Source organism: Hirundo rustica, chromosome 19, assembly GCF_015227805.2.
Source record: "Hirundo rustica isolate bHirRus1 chromosome 19, bHirRus1.pri.v3, whole genome shotgun sequence".
NCBI classification, from domain to species: Eukaryota; Metazoa; Chordata; class Aves; order Passeriformes; family Hirundinidae; genus Hirundo; species Hirundo rustica.
Genome location: NC_053468.1, coordinates 9,883,223 through 9,908,904, shown reverse-complemented (window position 1 = coordinate 9,908,904; position 25,682 = coordinate 9,883,223). Strand labels below are relative to the sequence as shown.

The 25,682-nt window shown below is 49.9% G+C and overlaps 1 protein-coding gene across 1 annotated transcript in view; it reads right to left on the bottom strand.

Annotated features, from left to right (window-relative positions):
- Nucleotides 1-25,682, bottom strand: part of GALNT17 (polypeptide N-acetylgalactosaminyltransferase 17) — a 209,367-nt gene that overhangs the window by 154,924 nt on the left and 28,761 nt on the right. The window lies entirely within an intron of this gene.

The following is a 25,682-nucleotide window of genomic DNA, read 5'->3' as shown; positions in this document are numbered from 1 at the left end:
TGCTTTGGGTTCCTGGCTGTTTTGGGTTGGTTTTCTGCAAACATTCCATGTCCTCCTTCTTTGGCCCAATGCTGGAATAAAAATGACTCAAGTCTTGCAACTCCTCACGGCTCAGGCAGGCTGCTCCTGCCAGCCCTGCCCCTGGCGTGCAGCTGATAACCTGTCCCAGGATCTGGGGATTTATTTAGTTGGTGGGGAGGTTATTCAGGCCTCCTTCCCACTCTCAGAGAAGTAATTACATGGAAGGTTAGATGTCCCCAGGAGAAGGATAGGTTGAACACAGAGCAGGAATAAAACGGGGTTGGTTAAGTGCCAGCTGAACGAATTTTTGCTCAGTGTGAACAGTGAACAGCATACAAATGGTAGGGATTTAAAAACAATTTCCCCTCAAAGCTTCCTTATCTTTTAAAGTACAGCGCTCCCAGACCCTTATCAAGGGGAATAATTTATTTATATCTGCATAGCTGAAGGAAATAGGCAAAGTTCAAAATGAGCTGCACATAAAGAGCTCCATGGATGATTTGGTGGTGGCTGTGGGAAGCCAAGTCCATGCTCATGTTATTATTTATTAGACAGGACATCTGGAATTTTAATATTTTTCATTAGCAGAGATTCACTCTCTTTTTGTCAGAAACATAAAAATAATAATGATGGATTTTGGTTGGTTTTTTGGTCTGTTTTTTTCATAATGAAAGACACCAGGGTATATTCCCACTGTTTCAATGGCAAAGCCCTGACTGAAAACAGGACAGATTTTTGTCACCTCTAAAGCTTCTCAAGGGACAATAACCTTGAGGTCGGTCCAGCTCCCAAACCTACCACTGACTTCCACTGTCCTGGACAAAACATTCCTGCCTCCCCGCACATTTAAATACTTTCTTCCCTCAAAAAGTAGCATTGAGAGACAGGAAAAAACTCAGTTGGGAATGTGAACCACAGCTGGAAGCGCAGTTTGAATAGTAATAATAATAATAATAATAATAATAATAATAATAATAATAATAATAATAATTTGTGGTTATTATTATTTTTTGTTGTTGTTGTTATTCCTTCTGACAAGGGAGCTCTCAACATCCTTCCCACCTCCACCAGAGCCCCTCTGAGCACACTGGCCTTGATCAGACTTTATCTGAGGACAATGACAACAGCTGAGCTGCCAGGAGCCCCAGGCTGTGACCACACATCCAGGCTGCCTTTTCCCAGCCCCAGGCTGAGCAGGAGCCAGGGGATCACTCAGGAAGGATGGAAAGGTGGCACTTTGTGGCCTGCAGAAGCTCAGCAGGTCACTCTGTGAACTTCCCAACCCCAAATGCTTCCGCTCCGAGAACCCTTAGCATCTCCCAGTTTGCTTTTAAATCTTAATTTTGCTTTTCATGATTCATTTGGACATATTCCTCCCTGCCCCAGTGCTTTTGCTTTTGGTTCTTAGAAGCCACACACTTGTAAGGAGGGAATTGGGGACTTCCTGAGAGGGGCAGAGGCTCCATGGATTAGGACAGTCAGTGGGATGGACCATGGACATCCCAGCACCCGGCTCTGTTAGCAGCAGGTTTTAAAAATCACAAGGTTATTGATAATAACAGATAATTTACTCAGACACCAAGGCACTGCTTGTCCCAGAGCTCAACACCTGAAGCCAGCAGGGGAGAACGATCCATCCAAGGCTAATCCATCCCAGCCAGTCTCCAGAGGTTCTTATCTCTGCCTCAGGTAAAGGAATTGTGCTCCCAACCACCCCAGTGAAGGGCCTGGAATCCGAGGTGAGGAATCTCCCTCAGTGCTCAAAACGCCACCAACCACCTGGGGACAGATCCCAGCACGCGTTTCTCTCTGCTCACTCCGTTTATTTCTGCATATTTTGTCTTTCTACTACTTTAAATGCTGATAAACCAACATTGTTTAACCAAAGGAATCCCTCGAAGGGATCCATTTGTGTTGGGCAGGCACCACCATGAGCCCACTATCGCCCTTGCAGCAGAGCAGCAGGAGCAGGGAGGGTCATGGAGAGGAGCATTCCCAGGTGGGATGTGCCAGGCAGGATCCCCTGCCTGTCTCTGCGCTGCTTCAACATTTCCTCTCCAGCCCAGGCTGTGGGGAGGGCTCAGCAATGTCACTTTGCTGTGTGGCACTCTGTCCTAGGGTAACTTTATGATGCCTGTGTCCCCAATCGTCTGTTCTGTTTGTGCTGTATATTGAGTCCTGTGCCTTTAAGACTGGTTCTAAGAGCAAGGAGAAGTGCGGAGTTTGTTTTGAGAAAACTGCCTGACTCCTCCACATTCTGCTGCGGACAGCGTGTTCGGCGGAGGCTTGGAGAGACTGCAGGACAGAGATCTTTTTTTTGCTTTTAGTTAGTTTCAGCTAGCTAGGGCAGAGAATTTCCCTGGACTGTTTTTTTTCCTTTTTCTTGGAACTGTTTAAACCTGCTCTGGACTGAAAACCCAGGGGAGCACTGGGGGCTGCACCTGCGGCCCACCGGGGCCTGGACCTCGGCATTTTCCAGCAGTGCCGGAGAGACTGGGACTGAGGAGAGACTGAGAGAGAGCCGAGCTACACCCACGGCAAGGACTTTCTCAATTTGCCATCTCACTTCAGAAGGAGAGGTTTTATTGTTTCATACTATTCATTCTTTATACTTGTATGCACTTCATTTGTTTAGTAAAATAGTTTTTTCCACTTTTCCCCAAAGAGGGCTTTGGTTTTTCTTTTCCGGACCGGTTGGAGGGAGGGACCACTTGGGTTTGCTTCCTTGGAGGGATCCTATACAGGGGTTTTCTCCCAAATTTGTCCCAAACCAGGACACACTCAAAGCAAGAGTCAAGAACGTTTGGCAAGGAAGATAATTCATGTCCAAACAGAAGAGGAAGGAGTTTGTTTCCAGCTGGCTGAAAAGGCGCCTCGGGAGGGGCAGAACTGAAAACAAATGGTGGCAGCTCATCCTCATCCAGTCAATGCATTCATTGGCTTTTACTCACCACGTCTTTGGGCACCTTTCTGTGAACTTGGGGTGCCTTGGCTGTGACTTCAGGAATTACCCTGAGCCCAGCCCATGTGGATATTCTGGGATTCCAAAGAACCTGCTTGGAACTGGCCTCGAAGGGGCAGAAGTGACACACAGAGACAGCAAGGGCAAGAGCGTGGTGCCATCAGCTCGTTTCCTCAAAGAACAGGGCTGAAAGCAAAGGCTCAGGACTGTTCCCAAGTCACAGAGCAAATCCTTTACCCTTCTGGGCAGGCACAAAGCAGAAGTGCTGAGCCTCTGCCACAAAGTCTCTCCTGATGCCTGCCCCAGCCTACCTGTAGTGATAAACAGCACTAATCCCCACAAAAAATCTCCATCTTTGGAGTGAATTCCATCCCTAGGGAATTCTGCAAGCCCAGGGGATGGGAACAGGCTGCACGGAGATGAGCTGCTGGTGCAGATCAGAGCTCTGAGCAGCCACAAGCTTCACTCATCCCAAAGCCACACTCACCCAAAGCTAAAACAGGAATTTATTTTCTTTTTTTTCAGAATCTCCTAAAAATTCAGAACTTTGGAACAAATGGAATATATTGCTATTGTACTGCAGGAATAGGAGGGGAAAAGAAAAGCAAGACACCACTTGGAGCTGCCAAGATCTGAGCCCGTCCTGCTGGAAGGGCCAGACAGGGGATCCCTGGGGACTGGCAGGAGTTGTTTTTCTTCAAGGTGATATAAAAATTTAATCTCTACAGCAAAATTATTCCTAGACTGAGCACAGTTAGAGTAAATATATTAGTCTGCTCTTAAGCTGAGTGTATTTCAGGAAGAGGCAGGAGTTTTCTAGGACAGAGAAAACCTTTAGAGAAATACAATCTGATGTGATTCACAGCCCTCATTTCCAAAGGCTCCCTGGGAGCTGGAGGGGAGGAAGAGCTTTTTGCTCCATGTCAGCCTGGATGAAGGAAAACATCAACTCTCCCATACAACCCCCAGCTGAGAAAATTTGTGATGAGGGGGCTGGGGAAGAAGGAAAAGCCCTGAAATGAAAAGACATTCCTGAGAAATGGGAACTGAGCTCAACACGGGGGGGTGAGGAAGGAAAACATCAACCTTGCAGTGCCTAAAAGGGGCTGGAGAGGGACAGGGGCTGGAGGGACAGGACACAGGGAATGGCTTCCAGTGCCAGAGGGCAGGGCTGGATGGGAGATTGGGCAGGAATTGTTCCCTGGGAGGGTGGGCAGGGCCTGGCACAGGGTGCCCAGAGCAGCTGTGGCTGCCCCTGGATCCCTGGCAGTGCCCAAGGGCAGGTTGGACACTGGGGCTTGGAGCAGCCTGGGACAGCGGAAGGTGTCCCTGCCATGGCAGGGGTGGAATAAGATGACAATCAAAGCCCCTTCCAACCTAAACCATTCTGGGATTCTGAGACAGGAAAGATTTCTGGAAAAGCAAATTTTTTTACCTGCATCTTTTCATATCTGTATCTCCTGCAGCACAAAGTACAGAATAGACAGCTCTGGGTGGAAGCCACATCCCAACAGGGAAGAGGAACTTGAAGCCCCCTTTCTCCAGAAGGAATAAGTGACACTGAAATGGTACTAGAGAACACAGGAACCATAAAGCAAGATTAAAGGAGATGTCTCTGCAAAGCAGAGCTCCTGCCCAGTGAAGCACAGTGGATTTTTCAGCCCCAAGAGCTCTCACAGGGATGTTTGTTCCTGGCCTAAGTCAGCCAGAGAGCTGAAGGCCAACAAGGAATCTCTGACCTGGGGAAAAAGGCTCTCAGGGCATTGTGTGAAAACCCAGAACTGCTACAAGGGGCAGAAAGTCCTAGGGAATGCTGGAAATTATGGGAACTGCTGAAGTTTTTAGTGCTGTCCTGCTGACCAATGCACAGACAGACTGTCAAAGGGAGGGTTCATTAACAATAAGAGGGATTGCCAGAAGAACAGGCACCAGTTTTCCTCTGCAGCCTTGATGGAACCTGGGACAATGGGATTTTCTCTCCTTGCAGCAGCTTTTACCCCATTTTAGCCAGATTTGCTCAGAGCTGTTGTTATTAGGGTAAATAATTCCCATTCCTCTGGCTGTAGGCTCCACCTGGGTAATGTGGGAGCCTGTGCTGCCACAGGGCTGTGGGAACTGTGCAGGGAATACAAACACAAGGGGCCCTGGCAGCTTCCTTTGCTGTCATGGTGTTCCCAAAGCATCCTCATACTCCTGCAGGGGAAACTAAAATGAGCTGTAAAGGGATCAGAAGATGAGAGTTCACTTTCTCCTGGGGAAAAAAAGTATATAGAGTTTAAAAATGAGCTTAAATACTAGAGCCCAGTGAAAAAGCAGGATTCAACTGAACCCTAATACAATTCTATTCACTGTACATGCTACATTTATTTTTCCCGGCACTGACCACTTATCAAAAGTTTATCCCCCACATCAGATGCTGCAGCTAAAATGTCAGTGCTTCCCCTTCCACTGGTCAGTCCTTTTCCAGGAGCTGGATTTTAGCCTATCAGGACATCTCCTCCGGTGCAGGAATGCACAGAGCTGCCTGGTGTCCTTCACCATGCAAATGAACTGTTGGTTTACTGCAGAGATTACCATGAGCATGGTGACTTTCAGAAGTGGGGGGGGGGGGGGGTCACAAAAACTCCCACCCTCTGCCTTCACACTAAATGACAAATGGGAACTCAGAAAAAGCAGCAGATGAACGGGCCCAGGCTTGGCAAGCAGGGATTTTAGCAGATACAAACTGAAAATAGAGCATATTTCACCTGTACTCCAACATATTGCATCTCTGAAAAAGCTCCTGCCTATGAAAAATTATGTGAATAATTCTGGCTGAAATGAATTTGTCCAACAGAGCATTAAGATTTCACTTAAACAGTTGTGACAGGTAGGGGTGAGGGAATTTAACACATTTTCTTGCGGCCCAGCCAGGCAAGGACCAAAACCAGGATGGGTACAGCTCATTTTAAAATATATTCAATAATATAACCTTTTTAATGCCAGGCTGGATGGGGCTTGGAGCACCCTGTTCTGGTGGAAGGTGTCCCTGGCCATGGCAGGGGGAAATGAGATGAGCTTTAAGGTCCCTTCCAGTACAACCACTCTGGGGTTCTCTGATTTAAGCTTAGATTAGATGATGACATGTAGAAGCATGTTTTAAGCCCAGCTGTGCTTACATCATTATGGGAATAGTCAGACAATGTCCAGGTTTCTTCCCACCTTGCACCCCTCGGGAAGGATGGAGAAGGGAGCACAGTCACTGCACAGGTCTGAAGTCCCATTTGAAATGTCTAAACACAAACCTACATTTACATGTCCATACACACAGGGATTCAAAAATGAAGTTTTCTTCTCAATATAGGAATGGAAACAGAGGGGAATTACTTTCAGAGCCAGGGGGAGGAGCAGCACCCAGAGCAAGGACAACGCAGTCATCAGGACAATGTCAAAGCCAGTTTAGCCTATTACACTACCAAGTTCTGCTTCCAGTTGAGAATTCCCCAATCAAGATTTGCCCCTGGCACAAAACAACAGAACTCCTTCCCCAGGCCAAGGCTGTTCAGCTCTGAGGAATGATTTATTTGGTTCCAACACCTGGGACTGCTGAAAGAGCTCGGGCATCGCTCTGTCCTCCCGGAATGTCCAAAAATACTGGCATTTACCACTCTGCTCACATTGATAGAATAACTTGTTGCAAAAGGCAGAACTTGGCAGCAAGAGCTGGTGCAGAGCAGAAATCCATAGGCTAGAGAAAGCTCTTTGCAGCTCAGCAGGGAGAACAGGCACTGCTGTCATGGGAGTCTCAGGCACAGAGACCTTGTTCAGACACAAAAGACGAGACTGAAGTTGATTCATATCCCAGGGAAAACCTGGACACAGTGAAGCATTCCTGGCAATTTAACCACAAGAGCAATGCCCTGCCCTGTGGGTACAGCCACCCCCACCCAGGAGCTGTGCTGCTGCTGGACTGCCCCACTCAAAGGGGAAATCCCACTCAAGAAGACAATCCCTTCCAGCTGTTACAGGTTTGTCCCAAAATGACAACTTACACCCCACTGCCCTTCATGCTGCTTCACATTCAGAGCACCAGCAGCTGCCTGGGAATTCTGGATAACAGCCTGGGATCCAGGAGCAGGGAGGGATGAAGGGGATTTGCAGACAAGGTAAAGAAAAGTGCTTCTTGCAGCAATCTCACCTGCATGTCATGACACAAACACAGATTTATACCTCTGACTAACACACGGAACCGTCACATTCTGAAATACTGGAGAAAAGGGAGGAGAAAGAGGCAAAAAGGAGTCGATCACAGCGTGAAACAAAAAGGAAAATCAGGGTCAAAACCATCACTAAGATCAGTCAGTGAGAGAGCTGACTCCAGTTACACCACACCTGTGTTCAAGATGTCAGAGAACTCCAGAGAGCTGGCTCTAGTAAGCCCTGCCTAAGGGCTGCCTTCAAGGATTCAGCAGTCCTGGGATTCAGGGACAAGCATTTCCTCACCAAAACACAGCAAGGTTCATGAGCTGGTCAGATCAATCCAGAGGAACCTTCCCAGCAGCTGCTCCCTGGTCTGTTCCAGGGGCACAGATCACAAAGCACCAGTGTGCCCAGGCAGCAGTGAGAAAGCACGGGAGAGCCTCAGAGTGGGGAGGGGACCCTGTAAAGAGCGCCCAGAACAGAATTCCAGACTGGCTTAGGTTGGAAGGGACTTTAAAGTTCATCTCATCTCCACCCCCTGCCATGGGCAGGGACACCTTCCACTGTCCCAGGCTGCTCCAAGGCCCAGTGTCCAACCTGGCCTTGGGCACTGCCAGGGATCCAGCTGCTCTGTGCCAGGGCCTGCGCAGCACAGCCAGGTACCAGTGAGGAGACCCAAGCAGGGAGAGGACACATGCCCAGCAGAGCAGGAGCCCCAGCACAGCACAGCAGGACAGCAGCTTCATCCAAGGCACCAGAACCACACCTGCATGGTGAAACAGCCCTTGGTGAGACACTGCCACCAGCAGCCTGGGCACAGTTTAGCTCCAGGACCTTCATCCTCCCCACCATCACTGCGGACAAAACGCTCAGAGGCTCCTCCCCGCAGCCTGTGGGGCCGTGTCCCCCTCCTCAGAGAGCAGGGAGCCTGCAGGGCCAGGGGGGCTCTGGGCACGGGGCTGCTCCGCGAGAGGAGGATGGATGAGCCTCTCCTCACCCTGACAGCAGCCCGGGGAAAGAGCCACACTGAAAGCTTTGCCCAGCCATCCATCTGCTGCGAGGGAACACACAGGGAGCTAAAAGCTGATGAAGTGTCCTGAGAGGAGTCTGTGTGAGCAGCTAGCAAGGCCATACAGCATAACCCACGGCAGGACCTGACGTTACAGGTCTGACACTGTTCCAGTAACTTCAAAGATCGATTTCGGGCCTGTCACCATTGCAAAGACAGACAAGGTCCCTGGTGCATGCCCCTAATGGGGTATTGATTCTCCACACACCCCGGTGCAAGCTCTGCACTTGGGGCACTTTGCTGAAGCCCCAAACTGCTCCCAGGCACGTGCCTGGCTCGGTGCTGTGGGACGGCTGGAGGGAGCAGGGCCAAGGGCAGAATGAACCTTGCACATTTACACTGCTCAGCCAAGGGCCCATTTGGGTGATGAATTAAGCAATTACCTCCAGCTTTATTTTTAGGAGGCAGGCTGCAGTTCAAGCAAGAGAGAGCTTATCTTGCTCTCCTCTCTGAGCTGCCAGGACATTGCTCTGGCAGGACACACTGCTATGTGCCAGGCTGCTCAGGGAGCGTGGCAGGAGCAGCTCCCTGCCCAGGAAAATCACAGACATGCCATTACCAGGAGTCCTCAAGGGCAGGCTGGATGGGGATTTGAGTGACCATTGGAACAAGATCTTCACATCTCCTCTTCAACTCAAACCATTCTGCTGCTGAGGATGGAAGAGTCTGGAAATGTCTTTAGTACAGGCCTTTTAAGAAATTCCCAAAAAACTCTTCCATCCTCAGCAGCCCTCACACTTGTGCTCAGGCAGTGATTTCTGAGGCCAAACTGCAAATTCCCACCATCACTCCAGGCTCAGGCAAATCTTTTGTTGAGCTTTCATTGCTGCTTTTATCCTCCAGTGCAAATTTTCAGTTCTTTGGATAACATAGTCCATTCCCACCTCCATCATAACCCATTTGCTTCCAGGCAGACCTGTTGCTTGGGCACAGAGATGTCAAACCTCAGTCCCAGCCCAAAACCACACAGCCAAAGGGGGGAAAGAAGGATTTCTTAAATCCATCTTATCCCGGAAAAGCTGTGACTGGAGTAGCACCTGCAGTGTGATGGGGTTACCCCAGGGAGAGGAGCAGAACCACAGGAGAAAGGATGGAAGCAGGAAAACAACGGAACTCACAAAAACACAAACGAATAGTTTTTGAACCCCATTCAAAGGTTATAAATAATATTTATCATTTTTATTTTCGCAAGGAATATGTTATTTCCAGATCGTGTCTCTATAGCAGCTGTTAGTGTTTGTGGTTTCCTCTAATGCATGCTCCTGTTTTCCTTCTGGAAACATTTCCTCTCTCTATAGATTGGCCTGTTGGAAAGGGGAAAATTGCTGCCATTTGGCAAGATAAGAAATTAAGAAATACCACAGTGTAAGTGTACACATCATCAATACAAAAGTGGCTGCTCAGGCTGAGGTTTGTGGGTATGTGGGAGGTTACACAACTGTGTGAGCCCCGTGCACAGGGCAGCTCCTCACACAGCCCTGGGGGAGGCAGAAACTGCAGATGGTCACCAAAACACCTACCAGGCTATAAAACCTTACAGAGGCCTCCCTGTTTCCCACTCCTGAAGTCTGGGGAAGGGAGGAAAACATGGCTGGTGTTTGTAACCCAAGGCCCAAGCAAATTCCAAGTCACTGAGACAGTTTGGGCACCTGTGGACAAAAAGGATCCATGGGACAATACCCTGAGAAGCACCACATTGCACAGGGGCCCTCAGAATGCTCCCAAATTTCTCCAAAGGGGCCCTTTGATCGAAATAATCCCTCAAATGTGCTCATTCTTTAAAGACTAACAGACTAGAGATGGGGTGACGCTGCCCAAAACTGGCTTTCCCAAAAAAGGATGTCATTATGATGTGAAGATGGCTGCAGAGAGAGAAACTCTGGGTTTACAAGTGCATCCTTAGCAAGCGTGTACAAGCCTCATCCCAACTAACTGCATTTCACTGAGCTGTGAACTCACTAATTACTTTTTAAGGTCAAGAAAGTCCATTTGGCAGGGGTTTGCTTGGTGCATTTAACTTTAACAGCGCTCAGCCACTGTCCTCACTCAGTGCCCAAGGCCATTTACTGCTGGTTTTGGGGTGTGCCCTCGGTACTCTCACACACACAGGGTACCCCAGAGAGTGCTTGTGCTCCTCAAACTCCTTCCATCTGTTTGTGCTCTGCCAATGGGCCGTAGGGGTGACACAGCCAAAGCCAGAAATAAAGGGGCTAATTTGGTCATCGGAGAGAAATATTCTCCACTGCAATGCCTTTATTCCTGCCCACATCTGCATTCTCCTGACAAACACAGCAGCCATGGATCCCTGTGCTTTATGGAACAGATGCCTTGCTGGAATGAGCGCAGGAGCATAACAAGCACCTCTTGGACAAAAACCTGGGACTGTCCCGGTGTGGCTCAGTCTCTGTGTGGGGGAGGAAGAGCTTTGTGTGCATTCAAGTGCTCTGCTACCAACCCCAGCTCGCTGAAACCACTCGAGTGCTCAAGGAAAGCATGAGCTGAACTGCCTCGCCTCAAGGAGTGAGCCTGGAGCTCACCCTGCACCATCCATGCACATCTGTGCACGGTTACCCTGCTCAGCGGTGGGAACGCTTCCTAAGAGGCCCCAGATCTGCGACTGTTTAACTCTGTGTTTCTATAGAGAGCTTCTGATGACAGGCACTAAGTGCTTTAAAAACATAATTAATGCTCAAAGCGCTCTTGAGAGGCAGCTAAATATAGGACTGAGAGTTTCAGCTACCTGGAGTAGGACTGTCCTCGATCCTTTTGTAGAACACTTGGTACAACAGGGTCTCAGTCCCATTGTGCTTGGGGCTCCCAGAGAACTCAGGAGAAAACACACCTCACTCCTTATGTGGATGTCAAACACTGAAAATAACTGATCCAAGGTGACTTAACTGAGGATTAGTATTTACAGACAGAACTTGGTTTCTTAGGAAATTAGAGAAAGGATTTTAGAGAAAGGAAATTAGAGAAGCTGACATGGCAGGGGTGTTCCCTCCAGGGGCCCTCCCTCTGGAGTGACCACACCAAGTGACAGGTGACACCTGAGCACTGACCACTGTGCTTTGCCCACCTCGCTCCCAGAGCCGAGCCAAGCCCTGGCTCTATGGCTGAGCTGGAAGGACCAGGAAAATCCAGAGGGCCTCAGCCACTACAGCACTTCCCAGGATCCCATTTTCAGCCAAAGATGAATGTCTGGAGCCATTTTTGAGAGCCAGGTGTTCAATGAGAAGAAGCCCCAGAGGTGGATCATGCACACCCAGGTGTGTGGTGTCCCTCAGCCTCCTGCTCCATGGAAGAGATTCCCAATGTCCTGGCGAGTGCCACCAGTGTCAGGACAGTCACACTTGCCACTTCCTTTCCCCCTTGGGAACCAGAAAGCAAAGAGCACTCACAAAACGTGGTCTTTGCCAAACTTCCAGTCTGCAGGAGCTGCCCTGTGTTTGCCACCCAGCACCACGGCTTCCCAGGCCAGCACAATCCTCATCTCCATTCTCCTTCCCAGCCTCCCAGCCCTCCAACACACACTTCCATCTGTCATTCCAACCTGCCATCATCTGATTTCCACCCCTTTGAGTTCCAGTTTCCCTCCACACCACCTCCCCTGAACACTTCAATCCTTGCTGCCCTCAGTCCCCTCCTGTCCCCAGCACTGCCCATCCTCTGATCTGCCCTAAGGCAGCCAAGATCAGGCCCAAGCCTCCCCGCAGATTCCCATGAACACTAATTAATTCCCCTCTAAAAACTGTGCTAATGAGTAACTCTGCAGCTCCTCAGCTCACAGGCAGTGACTGCTCTTTTGTGTTGAAACTTACTTAAAAAAAAAACCTGAATGCCTTCCCATTGCTTGTCTTAGACAGGCAGGGAGAAACCCAAATTGTTAAGGCCATATTTTAATTAATTCCCAAACTGATAAGCAATTTGGGAAGTATCTTACAACAGCTCTAAGTGAGTTTTATCCTCCCCTCCCTCTTCCACTTCCCTGAGGAACACAATTAGCACCCACCTGCCAAAGTCGGCCCTCCTCACCCCTCAGCAAATTGAAGGAGTTAAGAAGGGAACAAAAAGTGGTGTTGTACAATACCCAGAGTCAGCGACCTCATTTAGCAGCTCCCTGCCTTTGCAGGTCAGGTTTAGCAGGGAATCTGCTGCTCTCTGGAAAATGCAGCCTCAGTGGACATGGAGCTGCCAAACGCTGAGCTCCATCCGCTCCCTGCTCGAGCAGGCCCTGGAGCTGCTGGGGAAAAGGTGCCCTAAGAAAAGGAAGGTCATGCTCAAAATCCCCAGAATGAGAACAAATCCAAGCAGAGAACGAAAATCTGATCTCACCAAGAGCTTGGGACAGACAACAGGAGCTGAGGACCGAAACTGGGGACATCTTCCCCTATGGTGACAGGGTGACACACTCCACTGGCTCACTCCAGGCCTGAAGGAGATCATTTCTTTTCTCCTACTCTTGCCCAAGGACATCTTCCCAGGATCTGCCATGTTTCTTCTTCCCTCTTGCCATGGCCAAGCCTTCCACATCCCCCAGCCTGCAAAGACTGTGCTGTCCTTGGGGAAATTGTTCATTTCTGAGCAAAACAGCTCCTGCTTCAGATGGTGGTCAAGAGAAAAACCACAAGCATCATCTCCACTTCTCCATTTTTAGGGATTAAGGATACCCCATCTTTGGGCAACACCTGAGAGCAACCTGGATCTGTAATTCAAAGAGAATTACAAATGTTGAGCAGAAGGAAGTGAGGAAAGGCAACTTTTGTGCTTATGTCTTGAGTTTCCAGTACACACTTCCACAGTGGAATGTGACTGCAGGATTGCACTTGCTCTTCAGCGCTGCTTCTCCAGTGTAAAGCTTCCCATCAGACCAGAAATTCAGATCCTGCTTCCCTTTTTACACAGTCACTGTGATAACCCTGTGCTCAGAGCCCTCCTGCAACTCCACAGGCAAGTGGCTTCCAGCCCATCCCTATCCCTGAATCCTGTGCACCAGCCAGCCTTTCCTTTTCCTCCATTTTCCTTCCTTTTCCTCCATTTTCCTTCCTTTTCCTTCCTTCCCCTTCTCCTACACTTTCTGTACCACGATCCTTCTCTCCCCACCCCTACACATGCTCGAGGTGGTCAGGAACACCCCCGAACTGCTCGAGTGCCTCACAGAGGGAATATTGGTGTTTCTGGCTATTACAGCACCTAATGGCAGCATCCATCCCCCTTTCCCTCAAAACTGACCCTTCTCACTTCAGCCTACCAGCAGACAGCTCTGGGTACCAAAACCCTTTAATTCTATGTATCCATGGTTAAATGGAATGCCAGGATGCTCTGGATTTATTCCTCCGGACACACTTGTCCTCAGTTTTCAAATTATGGAAACATTACCACAAGAAACCCAAAATCCAAACTATCAAGCTGAACATGCCCAGGGGCTGGTGCTGATTTGGCATCAACCACAATTCGGGCTTGAAACAAAGACTGCAGGACTTTGAAATCTGCAATTTGGAGTTTCAATTTCTAAGTCTGTGAGAGGCTTTCCTGGAGGAAAGGCAGGAAGAACCGTGACCCTGATGCACTGCTGTGCTCTGCAGAACTTCAAAGTGAGGCATTAGTTTAGTTTAATTTAGTTAATTTGCACGAGTAAAAAAGTTCTGAGCCTCAGAACCCACAGCTGGGGCCCCGGGTGCATGGGGACAGCACCTGAAGGCGCTGCAGCCTTGGCATTTACTCTCCACACCTTCTTTTAGGGATTAAAACAAGCACTGAACTCCTGAACCCGAGGTGCTAAAATGGCTTTGGAGCAGTCTGACCTCCTGAGAGTCCTTCCCCTCACTTCAGTGAGCCTAAGACAGATCCCTTTTATCTAGAACAGACCAGTTTGCTGCAGGTCAGGGCTTCTGGAGAGGAGCATTTACTGAATCTCATTTCTGACCCAGGAAAAGTTTTCTCTGCGGCACATCACCCCCATTACTCATTTGTGTCCATCATCACTTCCCTAATTTCTGTACCAGGCAGATAAGGAGCAGTTGGAACCAGGTTTTTTCCTCTGTTTTGCAGGGGGAAGGACAGGGTAAATAGAACACACAAAAATACAGCACAAAAGTAATAAATGTATTTGTGCTGATCAAGGTTTCAGCTCCAAACTGGCACTGGCAGGAATCTGTGGTACTAGAAATTATCTTGGTGAAAAAACAACAACAGAACATCTTTTCTAAAGGTCAGACTCTCAGGAGGATACATTTAGAAGGACAGTATCACGTTGTCTAGGCCAAATAATTTGTCATATTTTCAATACATGCTTGGAAGGGATGTGCTGCCCATTTCAACTAGACCAGCCTCAAAGATCGTTTTCAGACCAAGGCTTGTGAAACAGCCCAAATGTTCAACACCCCAAACCCCCCCAAAAAACCCCACCCCATTTGCCAGCACAGGCAGAGACCCTGCCAGCCCAGGGAGAGGCGTGGGAGGGGAGTGGACACTGGAAAATACTCTGCATAAATTAAGGCTAAATGGACATTTTTGGCTGTGCCTTGATGACCCAGCACAGCTGCTCTTCTGTAACCCAGAGCAGAGATAAAAACCTCAGGATGAGAATATCTGACAGAAAAAAAGGACAATATATGTTTACTAATTTTTCAAAAGGTCCCAGGGCAAATTCCCCAATTTTGCACAGATTAATTAGAGTAATTAGTTAAGTCATTAACTGTAAGGTCTGTGAAGCACCGTGTTATTTTATCGTTCATTTGTACTCAATGAGATTTTGATACATGACTGGGTTTCCTAAACACCACCTAGGCACAAATAACTAATGGCAACAGCAGTAAATGAATATATTTAGGGTGACTGCAAGACTCTGGGATAAGACTCTCTTAATCACCCTCAAGAAGAGAGGTGAACCCGGCCTGAGGGCTCTGTGTGCTCCTGCCAAAGCAAAGCAAAGGAGCCCCACAAACCTCCCTGTGCTCGAGACTGGAATTATTGCATGGCAGAGACTGCAGGGACAGAACAGAACTTTACCAAATCTGCTTTTATCTTTTGCAATGTCAAAACTCTGGTCTGCAGCCAATGCTGGCTGCTGCTCCGCTGACTTATTTTTAAACACTTGCCAGCGTGTTATAAAATGAACATCCCTCCCCTCCCCAGGCTGGGGAGAGGAGCTGCTCCTCCTCCTGCAGGAGCAAATCCCATCTGCTGCCTGCTCCTGGGACACAGCCCTGGGGACAAGGCAGGAGCCTGGCGGATCCAACTGCACAAGGTACACAGGGCTCGGGGCTGCTGGGCATCAGCCAAAGGCTGGACGTGATCCCGGAGCCTTTTCCAACTTGGATTGTTCTGTGAATCACCAGCAGGACACTTTCAGGAGCACCTGAGGGGCAGCACGTGCCCATTTCTTGGTATCACTGAGAGCTCACGGAACGTCCTCCAGTGAGCTTACTGCACTGTGTGCTGTAAATAAAACTTCCTCTTATTCTCACCTTAATGCCTAAACCCCCAGCATTTCCCTCACCCTCTCACCCTGCAGAGGCAATGAAACCCCAGACACTGGGGCTGTGTGGAGGCTGTGCCAGCCCCTCAGCAACACGGTGTTCGTGCTGCACAGGAATGTCTGTCCGCAGAGCAGCAGGAGAAATGCTTCCCATATGGACCCTGAAATGAATACAGGGCCATTGTGGCTCTCATCCCTTAATTCCCCATACGTTACATGCCTGTAATTGTCTGCAGAAAGTAACTCGCTCTTTATGTTAAAAGAAAACAAAAACACCAAAACCCTGCTGTGCATATTTTTGGCATTTCTTCAGCTTGGCTTTGTATTCCGGGTTAGGCCGTGCATTAGTCAAATGAAATAATAAACAGCTGCAAATCATTACACGAGGTCTAATCCTATCTTAAGGATAAGTCTATATCCTAGACTTAGTAATCAAGTACTAAGTCCTATTTCCTGCTATTAGTAACAGGGAAAAAAAAAAAAAAAAAGTGATTCTGGTAAAAGTTTTCAGGGAGGCACAATTAATGGCCAGGAAAAAAAAAATCAGATAGTTTTCTTCTCAGGTTTGATCCCCTGCTCAGAGAAACGTGGCCACTGCTGCCCTGCCTAAAACAAGCACATCATGCTTTCATTCACACAATTCCCCGTTCTGTGAAATTTAAACAAAATCCATGTGTTGGCAGCAGCTACCAAATACCTCATGGCCCAAACTGCCAGCAGCAGCTCCACAAAGCCAGATTTAACCTCCTTCCAGCACGCCACTCTTCCAGGCCATCTGCTCTGCAAAGCCCCACTGCAGTAACCACTGCAATGTCCTGTCACCGGAGGAAGGAGGGAAATCAATCCCTCAGGTCACCGTGCCCAGGGTTAGGTGCAAAAACTGAATTTTGGGTGCAGCCAGCTGAGCTGGAAGTGCCCAAAGCTCTTTGGAATCTTACGGATTAAAACTGTCAAAGTTCTAAGCTCAGCATTACCCAGCACACGGGGCTGGCTGAGAAGGAGTCTGGTGGGCCCTTCCTTTCCATCAGGGCTGGATGACACCTCTGGATGGATAACTGAATCCCAACAGCCTGGCATCCTTCATTTCCATGGGCTGAGGTTATTCTTAACCCCCAATTGTTTGAGCTAAAGGTAAAGCAGGAGTGATCCATGACCCTTTACGAGTCCTTTGTGAGCGTCACACGTGCTACAGAAATAGGAAGAAATTGCCTAAATCACTTATAGACTGGAGACTCACCAAGATTGCTTAGGCCTGAAAAAACAGAGTTTGGAGAGCTTCCCTCTCAAAAGCCAAAGCTTTGGGGAAGCTGTGCATATGTGGGAGTGCAGCCCCTCATGGAAACATTCTGGTCACAGGTGTCACTCCCCAGTGTCCCCAAGGAGAGCAGTGGAACAGAAACCCAAATTATTCCCACCAGACATGACATCAGTCACACCCCAAAAGTCCACCCTAAGGAACACATATTCAGTCCCTTCACCTGCGGGAAGGAGCACTTCCAGGAACCAGGAGTACACCCAGGAACAGGACAGGCCCTGTTCCACAGAGGAATGGTCAGGTTGGACTGGATGGTCCTTGTGGGTCCCTGCCAGCCCAGGATATTCCAGGATTCTGTGAGCACTGCTGAGAAGGCAGCCAGGTGGAACAGCAACAAAGACAAGTGGAGGAACCACAAATTTCTTGGTTTTCTGAGCACCTGACTTGGGCTTGGGGATACAACATTTACAGGTGTGAAGACACTGGCCAGCAAAAGCAAGAACAGTGCTGGTTAATTCCTCTCTGCATTAAGTTTGGATTCTGCACCTTTTGCTGGAAAAGCAGCAGGCAGGCACACAGAACAGCCAGGGTGGAGGCTGAGGAGACTCTCCAAGCAGAGGGAGAACATATGCCTTCCACAGCTCACTGGCAATTTTCCCACTTTAAAGTTATCCAGCAATAAATTTGTGGCAGATCTCTGGGTATCGCCTTTTGGGGCACGAGCACTTCAGGCCTTACAGTGCACGTATAAATAAAATGTGAGTAAACAGCAAAGGAAGAACAGTCCTGCTATAAAACACGCACAGCTAAATGATACTTTGAGGGAATCTGAAGGAAAATTTCACTGGATGAGTTTTCCCCTGGAAGTCCTGCTTGTTTTCTAACACCTCAATGCATCCATGCAATCTTTTAAAAATCCAGCCATCCAACAGATCCAGCCAGGGCAATGCTATCACGAGCACTAAATAAAAGCCCAATGATACTCGAGCAGTGCCTTTCACAGGCAGCAAGACGTGATTAAGATAAGAAAGGTGAAGAATGCCCAGAGCTTGGGGGATGGAGCAGCCACAGGGATGTTTGCTGGAGCGGATCCAGCAGCATCACACAGCCCCGCTATCTCCCGTGTCATCGCCCCATCAGATTGCTGGAGCACATCACAGCCTGTCACACACTCCCAGCACAGCCCCCACGTCTCTCCAGCAGCACATTTGTCATCCTGGGAGCTCTTCACTCATCTCTGCACCATCTGATGCCTGTGCATGATGCTCACACGTGCCACAGCAACCTGCAGATGCTTAAGTCCTCAAGCAACAGATTTTCCTTCCCACTGAGGCAGCACAAATGAGTTTGTTACGTTGACTGGAGCTCAGTGCAAACAGCAAAGAGCCTGGCTGCACACAAAACACAGAGCCAGAGCCAGCTGGGGCTCTCTCTCACTGACCATCTCTGCACATTTCCAGCTCTGATAGAGAAAGACATTAAAAAGGTTTCTGATCCTCGGGCCAAATGAGAGCTCTGGTTTAGGCCATGTTACACACAATTTACATATGGAGTGAGAATTTCCAGGCAAGCAAATGCAGCCAGGTGTTTATGAGCATTTAGACTCCAATTTCCACCAATTTCACTATAAGTTAAATCATATTTAACCTCAATCACAAGTGCTCTAGAGTTCAGTAAGTGTTTGGACAACACTCTCAGGCACAGTGTGGGATTCTGGGGGTGTCTGTGCAGGGCCAGGAGTTGGACTTTGATGATCCTTGTGGGTCCCCTCCAGCTCAGGAGATTATCTGACTTTATAATTGAAAAGAGAAGTGATCAATGAGGATCTCTTGCCTGAGGTCACAGGAGACAAGTGGAAAGAGGCAGAACACCAATTTATCCCACAGCAAATTTAACTGGTGACAGTCTTTCCTCCTGGTACATCTGGGACCTTGGGGGCCCTAAAGATGTTTCAGACACCAACTGTGTCCCTGTAGCAGGGGATCCCGGCTGCACCTGACCCCCACAGCTCTGGATGCCTTTCCCATCCTGGTTTGGGTTGGGTTGGGTTCCCATCCCACCCCCTGCCATGGCAGAGACACCTTCCACTACCCCAGGGTGCTCCAAGCCCTGTCCAACCTGGCATTAAACACTGAAATATATTTAATATAAGCTGTGCCCATCCTGTGTTGGTCCTTGCCTGGCTAGGCCATTTTCCTGTACCGAGTTACAGAACCCCAGGCTGGGCCAGGCCTGAAGGGAGCACAGCGGGTCCCTGGTGCCACCTCCCTGCTCAGGCAGGGCCATCCCAGAGCACAGGGCACACGATTGTGCCCACAGGGCTCTGCAATATCCCCGCTGAGGAGACTCCAGCCCCTCCCTGGGCAGCCTGTTGAGGGCTGGGCACTGCCCAGGGCAGAAGTTGTGCCTCCTGTGCAGGGGGAATTGCTGGGCTCAGGCCCTGCCCGTGGCTCTGGTGCCACTGCTGGCCCCCGGAGCAGAGCCTGGGCCCTGCTCTGCCCCTCCCTGCACACAGGGACACCCAGGGCTGAGGGCCCCTCTCAGCTGGGGCTCCTCTCCAGGCTGAACAGCCCCAGCTCCCTCAGCCTTTCCTCATTAGAGAGATGCCCTAATTACTGAATTTAACACTGAAGACGTGCTTAAATGGGTCTGAGTCTTAAACCACTTCTATGAGCCAATGAAACAAACAGTGGGAAACCTGTACAGGCAAGAAAGGAAACCCAAAGCCTGGTTAAAAGACAGGTCCATGCACTGGTACCTGCTGCCAGTTGTACCTGGAAAAGATGCTCTCTCCTCTCCTTTCAGTAAGGGCTGACAGTTTTTCCATGGGAGAACACGATCCATTCCCGCCCTGCTCCCTGCTCACACCAAATGTACCTGCACACAGAACATTGCCTGGCTTTGGGGGAAACTTCCTGTGCTCAGCATCCTCACAAATCAAAGCCAGGATCTGAGTGCTGGCAGGGAAATACCTGCAGCTCTGTGATCCATGGTGTCAGGCTGGAAATAGCTCATCCACGCCATTCATGTACTGAGATGGATGCTGGAGGGGTTTAACTGCAGCCTTGATATTCCAGCCTGTAATGAGTTTTTGAAGTGACTGTAAGTCGGAGGGAAGGCACAACAATGACACTCTCAGAAACCTGAATCCTGACAAGCACAGTCCCAGGAGCCCCAGTCAGGGCTGAAACCTGCACTTTGAAGAAAGTAGCTGGATAATTCAGGAATGAGGGGGCAAAGTGATGGATGGGAGGGCTGGGATGTGCTTATCCCAAATGATAATATGCTCCCTTGTGTGGAAGGGCTTCACTGCATCTGCACTTTCTCCTACTCTGGTCAAAGGGTGGGAAAGAGAAAAGCAGGGGAAAATAGAAAATGAGAGGAAAAGGCAAAATCGGGGGCGGGGGGGGGGGGGAAGGGAGATGGTGCAAAAGGGAGAGGTGAGGAGATAAAACCCAGGAGCAGTGGTAAATTCCTTGAGGTTTGCAGTCCAAAAAGAGACCAAGACCACACTGGGTTCCATCATGACCCAAGGCATCACTGCTGATCCTCTCTCCCTGCTTTACCTCTCTAACTTAACTAAAACTACCTTTGCCCACACCCTGGACTCCAGCCCTGCCAGTCGTGGTGGATGGATCCCACAAGTCCCCCAGACTTCTGTGTTGACACCAAAGTCAGCGTCCACAGTTCCTCTGCAGGACCAGAACCAGAAGCACCAGTCCAGCAGCTGCTTTTGGTTATTATTTTTGCTTCATTTCAAAAACATGAATATTCCCATGGCACTCAACACTGTATCTGCCCCTGAACTTCAAACTGCAAACAAAGAATCTAAGTCCCTAAAAGGCCACCTGTCTGTTCAAGGGGACACAGGTACTTTGTGCAAAAGGCATGAAGCATTCCCATCCCTAGGGGCAGGATTTGCACCCAACAAAAAACAAACAAACGAACAAAAAACCAAACAAACAACAAACCACAACAACAAAACCCCTCAAAATGCAATGGGGTCAAACGGAACGACAAGTGCTGCTTTAGTGAGAAAGGCAGCAAATGAAAAAATGTGGCCTTTAACAGGGTACCATGGCTAAGACAGAAGGACAAAATAAAGGCACCAGCATCACTGACTGCTGCTGGAAAATTGCCTTTTTGCTTCAGTGCCCTGTACAAACCACAAAACCTGTCCCAGGGCCGCAGATGTAATTTGGTACAAAAGCAGACATAAATATGCTTAAATAATTCAGGGCAAAAACCTAAAGAATACGGGCTGCCTTGGGTACTTCCTGACATTCATCTGCAAGACACGAAAGAAGCCAAACAGCTCGTGACTGGTGTAGTTGGCCTTATGAAATCTCTCTCTCCCCTCGCACAGATTAACGTCACAGCACATCCAGCCCGCCGTGCGTTATCCCGCTGCTGCCGGAGCCGTGCCAGGGACGGCTGTCGGATCCCTGCTGAAATCCGTATCTGCCAGCTCAGTGTATGAACCTGCTCTGGGGGAAGCCTGACACACCAGCTTCTGCCTTGGAGTGACTCTATTAAAGATCCTTCTGAGGTAGGAAAGAGTGATAGGAAAGGAAATCTCTGCTACTATTTTTATGACTAATTATAATTACTCTAACCTTTAGATGGGATGGAGAGAAGGGCAGAGAAGAACTGTCTGAAGTTCAGCAAAGGCAAATGCAGGTCGTGCACCTGGGGAGGAGCAGCCCCAGGCACTGGCACAGGCTGGAGGGTTCCTGCTGGAGCAGCTGGGAGGAGAAGGAGCTGCGAGCTCATGTTGGACTGTGAGCTGTCACTGAGGCAGCAGCGTGCTGGGGACAAGAGGCCAGCGGGATCCTGGGGTGCATCGGGAAGAGCATCCCCAGCAGGTCAGGGGTGATCCTGCCCCTCTGCCCAGCCCTGGGGCACCTCTGGGGTGCTGTGTCCAGCTCTGGATCCTCAGCACAGCAGGGACAGGAGCTCCTGGAGCGGGGCCAGCGCAGGCTGTGAGGATGAGGAGGGACTGGAGCATCTCCATGCCCAGGAAAGGCTGAGGGAGTTGGGGCTGTTCAGCCTGGAGAGGAGTCCCAGCTGAGAGGGGCCCTCAGCCCTGGGTGTCCCTGTGTGCAGGGAGGGGCAGAGCAGGGCCCAGGCTCTGCTCCGGGGCCCAGCAGTGGCACCAGAGCCACGGGCAGGGCCTGAGCCCAGCAATTCCCCCTGCACAGGAGGCACAACTTCTGCCCTGGGCAGTGCCCAGCCCTCAACAGGCTGCCCAGGGAGGGGCTGGAGTCTCCTCAGCGGGGATATTGCAGAGCCCTGTGGGCACAATCGTGTGCCCTGTGCTCTGGGATGGCCCTGCCTGAGCAGGGAGGTGGCACCAGGGACCCGCTGTGCTCCCTTCAGGCCTGGCCCAGCCTGGGGTTCCATGACTTGGTACAGTAAAGTCACCCTGCTTTCTGCAGGAAAAGAAGCCTCAGGCACAGAGGCTGGGTATTTTAGAAGTGGATCCCTAAAACTGGGCTCCTTGAGCTATGGTGTGAGAGCAGAGATTTCCAAAGACACCTGTGAATGTTAAATGCTTTGATTTTTCCAAGGGTTGCTAGAATTATAATCCTGCAGGAACTTGGGGTTCTTTTTATCTCAATACACTGCCAAGCAGCTCTACTGATGAACTTCATTTAAGCAAATGCAATTGAGCTTGACTTTTGTGAAACGTTGAGTCTCACTGATTTCTGATAAAATCTGGCCTTCAGTCCACACAGATTCTTTGGAAAACACAGTCTTTGATTCTTCTTGATGTCATCTAATGTTCTGCCTTTGAAAATCTCTTCCTTACATTGTCCAAACCAAGCACTTCCAAATCCTGCTTTCTGTGTATCTGAAAGATTGGCACTGTTTTTCCTCCAGCATGAGTTGCATTATTCCTTATCAGCTGTACTTGTGAGATCTCTGTGTTTATTTAAATAGGAGTATTGAAGAAGAAGTAGTGAAGATTAAAAGGCGTGTTATGAAAAACGACCAACGTGGAGATGCGAGACAGGATAAGAAAAGTGATTTTTCCCTTGCAGTGACTTTAATATAAATATTTTGTTTATGTTAATGTAATTATGTTAATGTAAATAGCGGAACATCAGCATCGACAAGAGCACAACAAATCAGGAGGGGTGCCACAGCCCCTGTGGGGCAGAAGGAGCTTTATGTGGCCCAAGTTCTCGAGCACACATCGACTCCCCAGGCACAGGGATCCCAAGTGACCCCTGGGTGTGCCCACAGCCCATGTGTGGCCATAAAAAAATCCCTTGTCCAGTGCTCCTGAACATCAGGCAACCCAGGCAGAATTTAAACAATGAGCCCAACAATTCAATCCAGCTCCAGCCCCATCTGGAAGAGCACAGGCCACACTCTCTGCATGACTCCTGCTCCCCAAGCTTTAAAAAGTGTTAATGCAGTGTCCTGGCAGTGCCCATGGCCAGGCTGGACAGGGCTTGGAGCAGCCTGGGATATTGGAAGGTGTCCCTGTCCCAGCCACGGCAGGGGCCTGGAACAAGCTGAGCTTTAGGGTTCCTTCTACCACCAAGCAGTCGGAGGTTGGATGACTCTTTGACATTCAGCTCCAGAGAGGAGCTCACACCCCCAGCACGGCCCTGTCCTCATGCAGGGTCACCCCTGGCTGAGGCTTCTGCAGGCAGAGAGGGGCCCCAGAGGAAAGCTGAGAGGGTTCTCAGGGTACAGAGGAGCCAGAGCAGAGATGCCCATGGCTGGAGCATTGAAAAGTGCACTGGTGTGGCCAGCAGGAACCAAAGTGTTGGGATCTAACATGAAAATGTTCTACTCATCAACTTCTGTGGTGGAAAAACGCATCGGTCGTTCCTGGGATAAAGCTGTGAGGCTGGCACTGAGGGAAGTGCACAGGGAGCTGGCTGAGCTCTGGGGGAGCTCAGCACACACGTCCATGTGAGCAGCTGGAGCTCTGGGCCTGGCTGTCCCAGCACACAGCGGCACCGAGAGCGGAGTGGGGAGCCCTGCCTGCCCTCCTCTCCTCCCCAGCTCAGCTGCTGTGCTCCAGGAACACGGCTGATCAGCACGTTCCCCTCCTCAGAACACAGACAAAACCCGTTCCTAGCAGCCACGAATGTCACATAACATTGTCAGTCAAGGTTCAGCTAGTGGCAGAGGGCGATATAAATCAGGATTGAGCCTCTCCCATGGGATTGCTGGCTCATCTCACCACCACACCTGCCTGGAACACCCTGCCCAACCGCCCTCATTAACCATCCCCTTTGTGCAGCACTGCATTCATTCACCAGCTGTTAAATGGGAAGGAAATGCATTGATCTCCAGGATTTACAACTCCAGCCCAACACACAGCTGGGTTTATTAGGTGAATCAAGCTTGCACATGCACAAAAAAGACCCTCAGTGAGCTACACTTAAGAAAGACATCAATTTCTTTAGGAGGCCCGGGCAGTTACAGACCACACAACACTCCTGTGCATTAGTTAAAGAGCCTGCAAGCCTCCAGCACCATCAGTTTGCCCTGATGGAGATGCTCCTATCCAGCATCACAAAATGAGGTTTATTGAATCATTCTGCAGAGCTCAGCAGAGCCACGTCCCCTCCTCGGTTCAAACCCACACACAAAGGCTCCCTCTCCCAGCCATCTCTGCATGCTCCCAGACGTGGTGGTTTCAGCCACAACATTATTGCATTTCTCTGTGAACGCTGCTGGATTACCACAGTTAAGTTCTGTGGTTGGATTTTTAAAGCAGATCATTAATTTTTCTATAAAACACACATCTAAAACCTTTAGACTGTGAAAAAAACCTCAGCCAAAGATCCAGCTTAACCATGTCCATGAACACAAGCCTGTAAGTGCTGGGTCTTGCACTGGGGTCACAACAACCCCACAGAACACTCCAGGTTGGGGTAGAGGGGCTGGAAGATGCCCAGTGGGAAAGGACCTGGGGATGCTGGTGACAGAGGCTGTACATGAGCCCAGGTGTGCCCAGGTGGCCAAAAAGGCCAATGGCAGCTGGGCTGGGCCAGCCCAAGCGTGGCCACAGGACCAGGACACTGATCATCCCCCTGTGCTGGCACTGCTGAAGCACCTTGAGTGCTGTGTTAAATTTTGGGCTCCTCATGACAAAAAAAACCCCAAAAAAACATTGAGGGGCTGGAGTGTGTTCAGGGAAGGGAACGGAGCTGGGAAGGGTCTGGAGCCCCAGGAGCAGCTGAGGGAGCTGGAAAGGGGCTCAGCCTGGAGAAAAGGAGGCTCAGGAGGAACCTTGTGGCTCTGCACAGCTCCCTGCCAGGAGGGGACAGCCAGGGGGGGTCGGGCTCTGCTCCCAGGGAACAGGGACAGGAGGAGAGGGAACGGCCTCAGCCTGGGCCAGGGGAGGCTCAGGTTGGACATCAGCAGGAATTTCCCCATGGAAAGGGTGGTCAGGCACTGGAAGGGGCTGCCCAGGAAGGTTTGGAGTGCCCATCCCTGGCAGTGCCCAAGGAAGGGCTGGAGGTGGCACCCAGGGCTCTGGGCTGGGGACAAGGTGGGGATGGGGCAGGTTTGACTTGATCTTGGGCTTTTCCAACCTTAATGATTCCATGAGTCCATGAACAACCCTGCTGCATAGTGCCCTGGGGACAACCACAGCACCGCTGAAGATTCTCTTCCTAGGGGCAGTTGCTGCTGTGCTGGTGAAAGCTCTGCAGAGGCAACTGATGAAGGTTTAAAGTGGGTTTCACTC